The sequence below is a fragment of the Eschrichtius robustus genome, unplaced genomic scaffold (assembly GCF_028021215.1).
Source record: "Eschrichtius robustus isolate mEscRob2 unplaced genomic scaffold, mEscRob2.pri scaffold_538, whole genome shotgun sequence".
NCBI classification, from domain to species: Eukaryota; Metazoa; Chordata; class Mammalia; order Artiodactyla; family Eschrichtiidae; genus Eschrichtius; species Eschrichtius robustus.
In genome coordinates this window covers 237,954-251,276 of record NW_027175425.1, presented here as the reverse complement: position 1 = coordinate 251,276, position 13,323 = coordinate 237,954, and the positions used below count along the sequence as shown (strand labels likewise).

General features: G+C 55.6%; 5 non-coding genes across 5 annotated transcripts; all 5 read left to right on the top strand.

The window, feature by feature from the left end:
* Positions 1-1,979: 1,979 nt before the first annotated feature.
* On the top strand, positions 1,980-2,072 carry LOC137757855 (small nucleolar RNA SNORD116). Its single transcript, XR_011072538.1, has one exon. It is a non-coding gene; the product is annotated as a small nucleolar RNA SNORD116 (small nucleolar RNA).
* A 2,684-nt stretch (positions 2,073-4,756) lies between these two features.
* On the top strand, positions 4,757-4,849 carry LOC137757905 (small nucleolar RNA SNORD116). The gene has a single exon (XR_011072584.1). It is a non-coding gene; the product is annotated as a small nucleolar RNA SNORD116 (small nucleolar RNA).
* A 2,612-nt stretch (positions 4,850-7,461) lies between these two features.
* On the top strand, positions 7,462-7,554 carry LOC137757854 (small nucleolar RNA SNORD116). The gene has a single exon (XR_011072537.1). It is a non-coding gene; the product is annotated as a small nucleolar RNA SNORD116 (small nucleolar RNA).
* A 2,684-nt stretch (positions 7,555-10,238) lies between these two features.
* LOC137757925 (small nucleolar RNA SNORD116) lies at positions 10,239-10,331 on the top strand. Its single transcript, XR_011072603.1, has one exon. It is a non-coding gene; the product is annotated as a small nucleolar RNA SNORD116 (small nucleolar RNA).
* Positions 10,332-12,963: 2,632 nt separating this feature from the next.
* On the top strand, positions 12,964-13,056 carry LOC137757853 (small nucleolar RNA SNORD116). Its single transcript, XR_011072536.1, has one exon. It is a non-coding gene; the product is annotated as a small nucleolar RNA SNORD116 (small nucleolar RNA).
* Positions 13,057-13,323: the final 267 nt, after the last annotated feature.

The window sequence follows — 13,323 nt, the reverse complement described above, 5'->3', positions numbered from 1 at the left end:
ATGGGCTGTCATCATTGGGTTGCAGGCGCTGGCCTCGGCTTCCCAAGGATGTGTCTTGTTCGTGATGGCCTGGCATCAGCTGCCTATGGTGGGGATGGCTTTGGCAGTTCATGAGGATGCAGTGAGGTAGGTTACCTGTGAAGAGTTGCAATCCCGTTTCCAGAGGAGTGACTCCCCACGGGTGTCTTGCGGGACATAGAGAAGACGGACATGCTGAGGCATCTGTGCTGGCCTTCTTGGGGGTAGGTGAGTTATGCAAACAAGCCCTTTGGTCGCTCTTTTCCCACTTTTGGGAATGTGCAACGCGATAGTGTTTCTGCCGGAGGGCATGATGCGGCCGGCCCGTGTGGCATGCAGGCCTTTCGAATAGCCAGAGCTTTATCCAGAGCAGTCCGTTGGCGGGGCAGAGAAGGGGGCACTGTTGCCATCCCTGGTGCGCTGCCAAGGCCAGCCACTCTTCCCTTTCAGGCTTCCAAGTGCCCTCACATGGCAGAGGTCTTCCGTTGCAAGTCTGTCTGTGGTCCTCGGGGACCACGCCTTTGATCACTCTGAGTTCCTCAGTGGTGTCACTGTGGCAGTGAAGAATTTCCAGGATGCATCAGGTGGGATCAGCATCTTCAAAGCAGACAGGCTTGCGGTCTGTCTTCCCTGGTGTTCCTTGTTCCCGTGTTCGGAAGATGTCTGTGTCTTCCAGTAGGGACGCGTCGCCCTGCTGGCTGGAGTAGGGCACGTTGGACGAGGCTGTTGAGCGTTTGAGCGGTTCCTTAGGGGTCAGGGCCGCGAACCTTGCAGGATGGGAGCTGCCTGAGACATGGCCGGGAAGGTGGCCTAGTTTCCGCTGTGGGGTTCCAACATGGGTCATGGCTGCTGAAGCCCTCTGCTTCCTGTGGTGGGCATTCCCACGGGTCAAAGGAAAGTGATTAGGCCTAGTTGGCAAGAAGTTGCACTTTGTTCGATGTTCTTTAGCCCCTTGAGTGGTTTCAGGCTGCATCTTGCCAGTAGAATGCTGTAGGTCGGTGTCGGCTCACCCATGGGAGTTCCCTTGCTTCCGAAAGTGCTGGGAGTGACCCCAAGTGCACATCAGATGTGCTGGTAGCTGGCAGGTTCTCGAGTTGCACGTAGATGTCACACCCACGGCCGGGAGGCAGGTCTCGTCCAGTCTTTGTGCTCTGGTCAGAAGGCGTGGCTGTGGGAGAGAGGGAGCCCGTGGAGCATTTCTACAGCCCCTGGGGGTTAAAGTTTGCATGCGGCCTCTGGAAGCTGACAGGGGGCTTTCTCCTTTCAGTTGTGGGCCTAGACATTGTGTTGTGTATACACTATGGCGTTTGCTGTTGGACGCCTCTTCACAGGGCAACAGGGACACACAGAGACCAAGACGCGTAGTCAGCGGTACACAGAGAAACCCACAAGAGCGTCTGCGTGCGCAGTCACAGTCACACGCGTGAACACAGAAATACAGCCTCTCACACGCCGGCCAATTTATGTGCCTAACTTCCTGCAGTCATACTATCAGACATGCAGTCAGTTCTCGGTAAGGGATAGAGGTCCTTGGGAAGCAGTTTCAGAGCTCAAGCCCAGGTAAATGTTTGTATGGATCATGTCCTCTGAGGAAACAAGTCCACTTCCCAGGTGCAGTTGCTGGGCAAGCCTCGCCGTTGGCAAATACAAGAAGATCTTCGTGTGCTCTGACGACTGGAGGTGCTAAGAAGAACTGGAAAAAGTGAGGCGGGGCCATGTTCCCGAGCATGGTCGCGGATAACTCAGGACGGTAGGTATTCAACCACCGCAAGATGTGCCATTAGATATTAGGTTTTCCTCAGATGGGCCCAATGGCTGCAAGAGTGGCTTGATTGTTCGTCTTGTTGAGTGGCCTGAGGGCTGAGGATTCTCCAGGCTTTTGGGGTACCCCAGGCTCATGGCTCCCCTGCAGAGCCCCGCACACTGCCCGGTTGTGTTCTGCACCATCCCAGCATGTGCTTGGATCGATGATGACACCCTTGTATGCATTCCTTGGAAACTCTGAACAAAATGGGTGAGAACACTCTATCGTCTCCTTATCGAAACTGAGGTTCAGCACGTTTCCTCTCTCGGGTGTAGGGGACTGTTAGGAGTGAAGTCCAGTGTCCCCTGCCGACATGCACGCAAACACCACCAAGGACTCCAGTAGTGGAGGGGCTCCTGTCTGAGGGTCGACCGTGTGTGCGCATAAGCTGGCTTATCTGTGTATCCCGGGTCCCTGCTGAAAGGCGGTTGAAGGAATGCAAGGGGGCAGGCTCTCTTGCTGGTCTTAAGAGTCGGGGTGTGTGCCGGTCTAGGCCCAGTGTGCTTGCAGTTGGATAGGTGTGTTTTGGCCAGGATCACGCTTCGTGCATGCCATTTCTTGTGATGATTTTGGAAGCCAAAATGAGCAAGCGTCCCTGGTTGGTTGCTGGAGCCTGAGGCCAGGCCTGTGGCCCTCCCTGTCCTTTCTTTTTGCACAGTGAGGTTTTTGAGTCCCTAGTGAGGCTGGAGAAGTGGGCGGGGTTGGGCTCGGGTTGGGCGTCGGCGGAAGGGGCTGATGGATTAGGCCACACTGCTGCCCATGGCTGCTCCTCTACTTTAACACCCAGCACAGTGTTGGTGCCAAGTGGGGCATCGTGGAGTGGGGTGAGGATCGAGTGCTGCATTTAAACCTGCGTGGTCGCTGATGGCCTGGACAGGAAGGTGAGGGATGATGAGGACATGTCCTTTGTGAGGTCGTGGAATAGGCTGTCATAATTGGGTTGCAGGTGCTGGCCTCGGCTTCCCAAGGATGCGTCATGTTCGTGATGGGCTGGCATCAGCTGCCTATGGAGGGGGTGGCTTTGGCAGTTCAAGTGCATGAGGTGAGGTAGGTAACCTGTGTAGAGTTGTGATCCCATTGCCGGAGGAATGACACCCAAAGGGTGTCTTGCGGGACGTAGAGAAGATTGACATTGTGAGGCGTCTGTCCCGTCCTCCTTGGAGGTAGTTGAGTTATGGAACATCCCTATTGGCTGCTTTCTTCCCTTGTTTGGGAATGTGCAAAGCGAAAGTGTCTCTCCCGGGGGGGCATGACACCGCCAGCCAGTTTTGCATGCAGGCCTTTCGAACAGCCTGAGGTTGATCTGCAGCAGTCCGTGGGCGGGGCAGAGATGGGGGCACTGTTGCGAAGCCAGGTGTGCTGTCGTGGACAACCACTGTGCCCTTTCAAGCTTCCAGGTCCCCTCGTGTGGCAGAGGTCTTCCGTTGAAAGTCTGTCTGTGGTCCTCAGGAACAGTGCATTTGATCGCTGTGAGTTCCTCGGTAGTGTCGCTGTAGCAGTGGAGAATTGCCAGGATGCATGGGGTGGTGTGGGCCTCATCAAAGCAGACAGGCTTGCGGTCTGTCTTCCCTGGTGTTCAGTGTCCCCATGTCGCATAATGTCTGTGGCTTCCAATAGGGTCGAGTCGCCCTGCATGCAGGAGGAGGGCACTTAGGAAGAGGCTGTGTATCGTTTGAGCGTTTTCTCAGTGGTCAGGGCCACCAAACCTGCCAGTTGGAAACTTGCCGATACGTGGGCGGGGAGGTGGCCTAATTTCTGCTCTGGTGTTCCAACCTGTGTCATGGTTGCTGAAGCCCAACACTTCCCATTGTGGACATTCCCACGGGGTCATGGAAAGTGATATGTTCTAGTTGGTGTGAAGACGCACTTGGTCCGCTGTTCCTTAGCCCCTTGAGAAGTGCCGGGCTGCATCTTGCCTGTAGGCAACTGCAGGTCGCAGTCAGCCCGCCCATGGGAGGTTCCCTTGCTTCCGGGAGTGCTGGGAGTGACCCCAAGGGCACATCAGATGTGCTGGTAGGTGGCAGGCTCTCCAGGTCCACATAGATGTGACAGACACGGCCGGGAGGCAGGTCTCGTCCAGTCTTTGTGCTTTGCTCACAAGGCGTGGCTGTGAGAGTGCGGGAGTCTGTGGGCTATTTCAACAGTCCCTGGGGGTCAAAGTTCGCATGTGGCCTCTTGAAGCTGACAGGGGTCTTTCTCCTTTCAGTTGGGGGTCCATCCAGGATGGTGTGTATAAACTATGGCGTTTACTGTTGGAGGCGCCTGCAGAGGGCCACAGGGACACCCAGAGACCAAGACGCGTATTCAGCGGCACACACCGGAACCCATGAGTGCATCTTCGTGCGCAGTCACAGTCACACACGCCCACACGCGTGAGTACACACATACAGCGTCTCACACACCGGCCAACATACATGCCTAACTTCCTCCAGTCGTGCTGTGAGACACGCAATCCGTTTTCGGTAAGGAATAGTGGTACTTGGGAAGCAGGTTCCGGGCTCACACGCAGGTAAGTTTTCACAAGAATCGTTCTCTGAGGACTGTGGTGCAATTCAGAAGCCGCATGATTTCTGTCCACTTCTCAGGTGCAGTTGCAGGGTAAGGCTGGCCGTCGGCAAAAACAAGAAGACCTTCGTGTTGTCTGATGACTGGATGTGCTAAGGGGAACTGGAAAAAGTGGAGCAGGCGCACGTTGCTGAGCGTGGCTGGGGATAACTCAGGACAGTAGCATTCACGCATACTAAGATGTGCCATTGGATATTAGGTTTTCCTCAGATGGGTCCAATGGCTGCAAGAGTGGATTGACTGTTGGTCTTGCTGAGTGGCCTGAGGACTGTGGATTCCCCAGGCTGTTGGAGTACTTCTGGCTCATGGCTCCTCTGCAGAGCCCCACGGCCTGCCCGTTTGTGTTCTGCAGCGTCCCAGCATGTGCTTGGATCGATGATGACACCCTTGTATGCATTCCTTGGAAAATCTGAACAAAATGAGTGAGAAAGCTCTACGGTCTCCTCATCGCAACTGAGGTCCAGCACGTTTCTCTCGGGGGTAGGGGACAGTTAGGAGTGAGGGCCAACATCCCCTGCTGACATGCATGCCAACACCACTAAGGGCTCTAGCATTGGAGGGGCTCCTGTCTGAGGGTCGACCGTGTCTGCCCATAAGCTGGGTCATCTATGAATCCGCGGTCCCTGCTAAAAGGCCGTGAGGGAATGCAAAGGGGCAGGCTCTCCTGCTAGTCTTCAGAGTCGGAGTGTGTGCTGGTGTGGGCCCAGTGAGCTTTCACTTGGAGAAGTGTGTTTTGACCAGGATCACGCTTTGTGCATGCCGCTTCGGTGGTTGATTTTGGAAGCCAAAATGAGCAAGGTTCCCTGGTTGGAGCCTGGAGCCTCAGGCCAGGCCTGTGGCCCTCTCTGTTGTTGTGTTTGGTGCGGTGAGGTTCTTGAGTGCCCGGTGGGGCTGGAGCAGTGGGCGGGGGTGGGATGGAGTTTGGTGATGGCGGAAGGGGGCTGATGGATTAGGCCTCGCTGCTGCCCCTGAAGCTGCCAGCACACTGTTGGCGCTAAGTGGATCATCGTGGAGTGGGGTGAGGATCGAGTGCTGCATTTAAGCCTGCGTAGTGGCTGCTGCCCTGGAGAGAAAGGTAAGGTATCATGAGGACAGGTCCTGTGTGATGTCGTGGGATGGGCTGTCATCATTGGGTTGCAGGCGCTGGCCTCGGCTTCCCAAGGATGTGTCTTGTTCGTGATGGTCTGGCATCAGCTGCCTATGGTGGGGATGGCTTTGGCAGTTCATGAGGATGCAGTGAGGTAGGTTACCTGTGAAGAGTTGCAATCCCGTTTCCAGAGGAGTGACTCCCCACGGGTGTCTTGCGGGACATAGAGAAGACGGACATGCTGAGGCATCTGTGCCGGCCTTCTTGGGGGTAGGTGAGTTATGCAAACAAGCCCTTTGGTCGCTCTTTTCCCACTTTTGGGAATGTGCAACGCGATAGTGTTTCTGCCGGAGGGCATGATGCGGCCGGCCCGTGTGGCATGCAGGCCTTTCGAATAGCCAGAGCTTTATCCAGAGCAGTCCGTTGGCGGGGCAGAGAAGGGGGCACTGTTGCCATCCCTGGTGCGCTGCCAAGGCCAGCCACTCTTCCCTTTCAGGCTTCCAAGTGCCCTCACATGGCAGAGGTCTTCCGTTGCAAGTCTGTCTGTGGTCCTCGGGGACCACGCCTTTGATCACTCTGAGTTCCTCAGTGGTGTCACTGTGGCAGTGGAGTATTTCCAGGATGCATCAGGTGGGATCAGCATCTTCAAAGCAGACAGGCTTGCGGTCTGTCTTCCCTGGTGTTCCTTGTTCCCGTGTTCGGAAGATGTCTGTGTCTTCCAGTAGGGACGCTTCGCCCTGCTGGCTGGAGTAGGGCACGTTGGACGAGGCTGTTGAGCGTTTGAGCGGTTCCTTAGGGGTCAGGGCCGTGAACCTTGCAGGATGGGAGCTGCCTGAGACATGGCCGGGAAGGTGGCCTAGTTTCCGCTGTGGGGTTCCAACATGGGTCATGGCTGCTGAAGCCCTCTGCTTCCTGTGGTGGGCATTCCCACGGGTCAAAGGAAAGTGATTAGGCCTAGTTGGCAAGAAGTTGCACTTTGTTCGATGTTCTTTAGCCCCTTGAGTGGTTTCAGGCTGCATCTTGCCAGTAGAATGCTGTAGGTCGGTGTCGGCTCACCCATGGGAGTTCCCTTGCTTCCGAAAGTGCTGGGAGTGACCCCAAGTGCACATCAGATGTGCTGGTAGCTGGCAGGTTCTCGAGTTGCACGTAGATGTCACACCCACGGCCGGGAGGCAGGTCTCGTCCAGTCTTTGTGCTCTGGTCAGAAGGCGTGGCTGTGGGAGAGCGGGAGTCCGTGGAGTATTTCTACAGCCCCTGGGGGTTAAAGTTTGCATGCGGCCTCTGGAAGCTGACAGGGGGCTTTCTCCTTTCAGTTGTGGGCCTAGACATTGTGTTGTGTATACACTATGGCGTTTGCTGTTGGACGCCTCTTCACAGGGCAACAGGGACACACAGAGACCAAGACGCGTAGTCAGCGGTACACAGAGAAACCCACAAGAGCGACTGCGTGCGCAGTCACAGTCACACGCGTGAACACAGAAATACAGCCTCTCACACGCCGGCCAATTTATGTGCCTAACTTCCTGCAGTCATACTATCAGACATGCAGTCAGTTCTCGGTAAGGGATAGAGGTCCTTGGGAAGCAGTTTCAGAGCTCAAGCCCAGGTAAATGTTTGTATGGATCATGTCCTCTGAGGAAACAAGTCCACTTCCCAGGTGCAGTTGCTGGGCAAGCCTCGCCGTTGGCAAATACAAGAAGATCTTCGTGTGCTCTGACGACTGGAGGTGCTAAGAAGAACTGGAAAAAGTGAGGCGGGGCCATGTTCCCGAGCATGGTCGCGGATAACTCAGGACGGTAGGTATTCAACCACCGCAAGATGTGCCATTAGATATTAGGTTTTCCTCAGATGGGCCCAATGGCTGCACGAGTGGCTTGATTGTTCGTCTTGTTGAGTGGCTGAGGCTGTGGATTCTCCAGGCTTTTGGGGCACGCCAGGCTCATGGCACACTGCCCGGTTGTGTTCTGCACCATCCCAGCATGTGCTTGGATCGATGATGACACCCTTGTATGCATTCCTTGGAAACTCTGAACAAAATGGGTGAGAACACTCTATCGTCTCCTTATCGAAACTGAGGTTCAGCACGTTTCCTCTCTCGGGTGTAGGGGACTGTTAGGAGTGAAGTCCAGTGTCCCCTGCCGACATGCACGCAAACACCACCAAGGACTCCAGTAGTGGAGGGGCTCCTGTCTGAGTGTCGACCGTGTCTGCGCATAAGCTGGCTTATCTGTGTATCCCGGGTCCCTGCTGAAAGGCAGTTGAAGGAATGCAAGGGGGCAGGCTCTCTTGCTGGTCTTAAGAGTCGGGGTGTGTGCCGGTCTAGGCCCAGTGTGCTTGCAGTTGGATAGGTGTGTTTTGGCCAGGATCACGCTTCGTGCATGCCATTTCTTGTGTTGATTTTGGAAGCCAAAATGAGCAAGCGTCCCTGGTTGGTTGCTGGAGCCTGAGGCCAGGCCTGTGGCCCTCCCTGTCCTTTCTTTTTGCACAGTGAGGTTTTTGAGTCCCTAGTGAGGCTGGAGAAGTGGGCGGGGTTGGGCTCGGGTTGGGCGTCGGCGGAAGGGGCTGATGGATTAGGCCACACTGCTGCCCATGGCTGCTCCTCTACTTTAACACCCAGCACAGTGTTGGTGCCAAGTGGGGCATCGTGGAGTGGGGTGAGGATCGAGTGCTGCATTTAAACCTGCGTGGTCGCTGATGGCCTGGACAGGAAGGTGAGGGATGATGAGGACATGTCCTTTGTGAGGTCGTGGAATAGGCTGTCATAATTGGGTTGCAGGTGCTGGCCTCGGCTTCCCAAGGATGCGTCATGTTCGTGATGGGCTGGCATCAGCTGCCTATGGAGGGGGTGGCTTTGGCAGTTCAAGTGCATGAGGTGAGGTAGGTAACCTGTGTAGAGTTGTGATCCCATTGCCGGAGGAATGACACCCAAAGGGTGTCTTGCGGGACGTAGAGAAGATTGACATTGTGAGGCGTCTGTCCCGTCCTCCTTGGAGGTAGTTGAGTTATGGAACATCCCTATTGGCTGCTTTCTTCCCTTGTTTGGGAATGTGCAAAGCGAAAGTGTCTCTCCCGGGGGGGCATGACACCGCCAGCCAGTTTTGCATGCAGGCCTTTCGAACAGCCTGAGGTTGATCTGCAGCAGTCCGTGGGCGGGGCAGAGATGGGGGCACTGTTGCGAAGCCAGGTGTGCTGTCGTGGACAACCACTGTGCCCTTTCAAGCTTCCAGGTCCCCTCGTGTGGCAGAGGTCTTCCGTTGAACGTCTGTCTGTGGTCCTCAGGAACAGTGCATTTGATCGCTGTGAGTTCCTCGGTAGTGTCGCTGTAGCAGTGGAGAATTGCCAGGATGCATGGGGTGGTGTGGGCCTCATCAAAGCAGACAGGCTTGCGGTCTGTCTTCCCTGGTGTTCAGTGTCCCCATGTCGCATAATGTCTGTGGCTTCCAATAGGGTCGAGTCGCCCTGCATGCAGGAGGAGGGCACTTAGGAAGAGGCTGTGTATCGTTTGAGCGTTTTCTCAGTGGTCAGGGCCACCAACCCTGCTAGTTGGAAACTTGCCGATACGTGGGCGGGGAGGTGGCCTAATTTCTGCTCTGGTGTTCCAACCTGTGTCATGGTTGCTGAAGCCCAACACTTCCCATTGTGGACATTCCCACGGGGTCATGGAAAGTGATTTGTTCTAGTTTTTGTGAAGACGCACTTGGTCCGCTGTTCCTTAGCCCCTTGAGAAGTGCCGGGCTGCATCTTGCCTGTAGGCAACTGCAGGTCGCAGTCAGCCCGCCCATGGGAGGTTCCCTTGCTTCCGGGAGTGCTGGGAGTGACCCCAAGGGCACATCAGATGTGCTGGTAGGTGGCAGGCTCTCCAGGTCCACATAGATGTGACAGACACGGCCGGGAGGCAGGTCTCGTCCAGTCTTTGTGCTTTGTTCACAAGGCGTGGCTGTGAGAGTGCGGGAGTCTGTGGGCTATTTCAACAGTCCCTGGGGGTCAAAGTTCGCATGTGGCCTCTTGAAGCTGACAGGGGTCTTTCTCCTTTCAGTTGGGGGTCCATCCAGGATGGTGTGTATAAACTATGGCGTTTACTGTTGGAGGCGCCTGCAGAGGGCCACAGGGACACCCAGAGACCAAGACGCGTATTCAGCGGCACACACCGGAACCCATGAGTGCATCTTCGTGCGCAGTCACAGTCACACACGCCCACACGCGTGAGTACACACATACAGCGTCTCACACACCGGCCAACATACATGCCTAACTTCCTCCAGTCGTGCTGTGAGACACGCAATCCGTTTTCGGTAAGGAATAGTGGTACTTGGGAAGCAGGTTCCGGGCTCACACGCAGGTAAGTTTTCACAAGAATCGTTCTCTGAGGACTGTGGTGCAATTCAGAAGCCGCATGATTTCTGTCCACTTCTCAGGTGCAGTTGCAGGGTAAGGCTGGCCGTCGGCAAAAACAAGAAGACCTTCGTGTTGTCTGATGACTGGATGTGCTAAGGGGAACTGGAAAAAGTGGAGCAGGCGCACGTTGCTGAGCGTGGCTGGGGATAACTCAGGACAGTAGCATTCACGCATACTAAGATGTGCCATTGGATATTAGGTTTTCCTCAGATGGGTCCAATGGCTGCAAGAGTGGATTGATTGTTGGTCTTGCTGAGTGGCCTGAGGACTGTGGATTCCCCAGGCTGTTGGAGTACTTCTGGCTCATGGCTCCTCTGCAGAGCCCCACGGCCTGCCCGTTTGTGTTCTGCAGCGTCCCAGCATGTGCTTGGATCGATGATGGCACCCTTGTATGCATTCCTTGGAAAATCTGAACAAAATGAGTGAGAAAGCTCTACGGTCTCCTCATCGCAACTGAGGTCCAGCACGTTTCTCTCGGGGGTAGGGGACAGTTAGGAGTGAGGGCCAACATCCCCTGCTGACATGCATGCCAACACCACTAAGGGCTCTAGCATTGGAGGGGCTCCTGTCTGAGGGTCGACCGTGTCTGCCCATAAGCTGGGTCATCTATGAATCCGCGGTCCCTGCTAAAAGGCCGTGAGGGAATGCAAGGGGGCAGGCTCTCCTGCTAGTCTTCAGAGTCGGAGTGTGTGCTGGTGTGGGCCCAGTGAGCTTTCACTTGGAGAAGTGTGTTTTGACCAGGATCACGCTTTGTGCATGCCGCTTCGGTGGTTGATTTTGGAAGCCAAAATGAGCAAGGTTCCCTGGTTGGAGCCTGGAGCCTCAGGCCAGGCCTGTGGCCCTCTCTGTTGTTGTGTTTGGTGCGGTGAGGTTCTTGAGTGCCCGGTGGGGCTGGAGCAGTGGGCGGGGGTGGGATGGAGTTTGGTGATGGCGGAAGGGGGCTGATGGATTAGGCCTCGCTGCTGCCCCTGAAGCTGCCAGCACACTGTTGGCGCTAAGTGGATCATCGTGGAGTGGGGTGAGGATCGAGTGCTGCATTTAAGCCTGCGTAGTGGCTGCTGCCCTGGAGAGAAAGGTAAGGTATCATGAGGACAGGTCCTGTGTGATGTCGTGGGATGGGCTGTCATCATTGGGTTGCAGGCGCTGGCCTCGGCTTCCCAAGGATGTGTCTTGTTCGTGATGGTCTGGCATCAGCTGCCTATGGTGGGGATGGCTTTGGCAGTTCATGAGGATGCAGTGAGGTAGGTTACCTGTGAAGAGTTGCAATCCCGTTTCCAGAGGAGTGACTCCCCACGGGTGTCTTGCGGGACATAGAGAAGACGGACATGCTGAGGCATCTGTGCCGGCCTTCTTGGGGGTAGGTGAGTTATGCAAACAAGCCCTTTGGTCGCTCTTTTCCCACTTTTGGGAATGTGCAACGCGATAGTGTTTCTGCCGGAGGGCATGATGCGGCCGGCCCGTGTGGCATGCAGGCCTTTCGAATAGCCAGAGCTTTATCCAGAGCAGTCCGTTGGCGGGGCAGAGAAGGGGGCACTGTTGCCATCCCTGGTGCGCTGCCAAGGCCAGCCACTCTTCCCTTTCGGGCTTCCAAGTGCCCTCACATGGCAGAGGTCTTCCGTTGCAAGTCTGTCTGTGGTCCTCGGGGACCACGCCTTTGATCACTCTGAGTTCCTCAGTGGTGTCACTGTGGCAGTGGAGAATTTCCAGGATGCATCAGGTGGGATCAGCATCTTCAAAGCAGACAGGCTTGTGGTCTGTCTTCCCTGGTGTTCCTTGTTCCCGTGTTCGGAAAATGTCTGTGTCTTCCAGTAGGGACGCGTCGCCCTGCTGGCTGGAGTAGGGCACGTTGGACGAGGCTGTTGAGCGTTTGAGCGGTTCCTTAGGGGTCAGGGCCGCGAACCTTGCAGGATGGGAGCTGCCTGAGACATGGCCGGGAAGGTGGCCTAGTTTCCGCTGTGGGGTTCCAACATGGGTCATGGCTGCTGAAGCCCTCTGCTTCCTGTGGTGGGCATTCCCACGGGTCAAAGGAAAGTGATTAGGCCTAGTTGGCAAGAAGTTGCACTTTGTTCGATGTTCTTTAGCCCCTTGAGTGGTTTCAGGCTGCATCTTGCCAGTAGAATGCTGTAGGTCGGTGTCGGCTCACCCATGGGAGTTCCCTTGCTTCCGAAAGTGCTGGGAGTGACCCCAAGTGCACATCAGATGTGCTGGTAGCTGGCAGGTTCTCGAGTTGCACGTAGATGTCACACCCATGGCCGGGAGGCAGGTCTCGTCCAGTCTTTGTGCTCTGGTCAGAAGGCGTGGCTGTGGGAGAGAGGGAGCCCGTGGAGCATTTCTACAGCCCCTGTGGGTTAAAGTTTGCATGCGGCCTCTGGAAGCTGACAGGGGGCTTTCTCCTTTCAGTTGTGGGCATAGACATTGTGTTGTGTATACACTATGGCGTTTGCTGTTGGACGCCTCTTCACAGGGCAACAGGGACACACAGAGACCAAGACGCGTAGTCAGCGGTACACAGAGAAACCCACAAGAGCGACTGCGTGCGCAGTCACAGTCACACGCGTGAACACAGAAATACAGCCTCTCACACGCCGGCCAATTTATGTGCCTAACTTCCTGCAGTCATACTATCAGACATGCAGTCAGTTCTCGGTAAGGGATAGAAGTCCTTGGGAAGCAGTTTCAGAGCTCATGCCCAGGTAAATGTTGGTATGGATCATGTCCTCTGAGGAAACAAGTCCACTTCCCAGGTGCAGTTGCTGGGCAAGCCTCGCCGTTGGCAAATACAAGAAGATCTTCGTGTGCTCTGACGACTGGAGGTGCTAAGAAGAACTGGAAAAAGTGAGGCGGGGCCATGTTCCCGAGCATGGTCGCGGATAACTCAGGACGGTAGGTATTCAACCACCGCAAGATGTGCCATTAGATATTAGGTTTTCCTCAGATGGGCCCAATGGCTGCAAGAGTGGCTTGATTGTTCGTCTTGTTGAGTGGCCTGAGGCCTGTGGATTCTCCAGGCTTTTGGGGCACCCCAGGCTCATGGCTCCCCTGCAGAGCCCCGCACACTGCCCGGTTGTGTTCTGCACCATCCCAGCATGTGCTTGGATCGATGATGACACCCTTGTATGCATTCCTTGGAAACTCTGAACAAAATGGGTGAGAACACTCTATCGTCTCCTTATCGAAACTGAGGTTCAGCACGTTTCCTCTCTCGGGTGTAGGGGACTGTTAGGAGTGAAGTCCAGTGTCCCCTGCCGACATGCACGCAAACACCACCAAGGACTCCAGTAGTGGAGGGGCTCCTGTCTGAGTGTCGACCGTGTGTGCGCATAAGCTGGCTTATCTGTGTATCCCGGGTCCCTGCTGAAAGGCAGTTGAAGGAATGCAAGGGGGCAGGCTCTCTTGCTGGTCTTAAGAGTCGGGGTGTGTGCCGGTCTAGGCCCAGTGTGCTTGCAGTTGGATA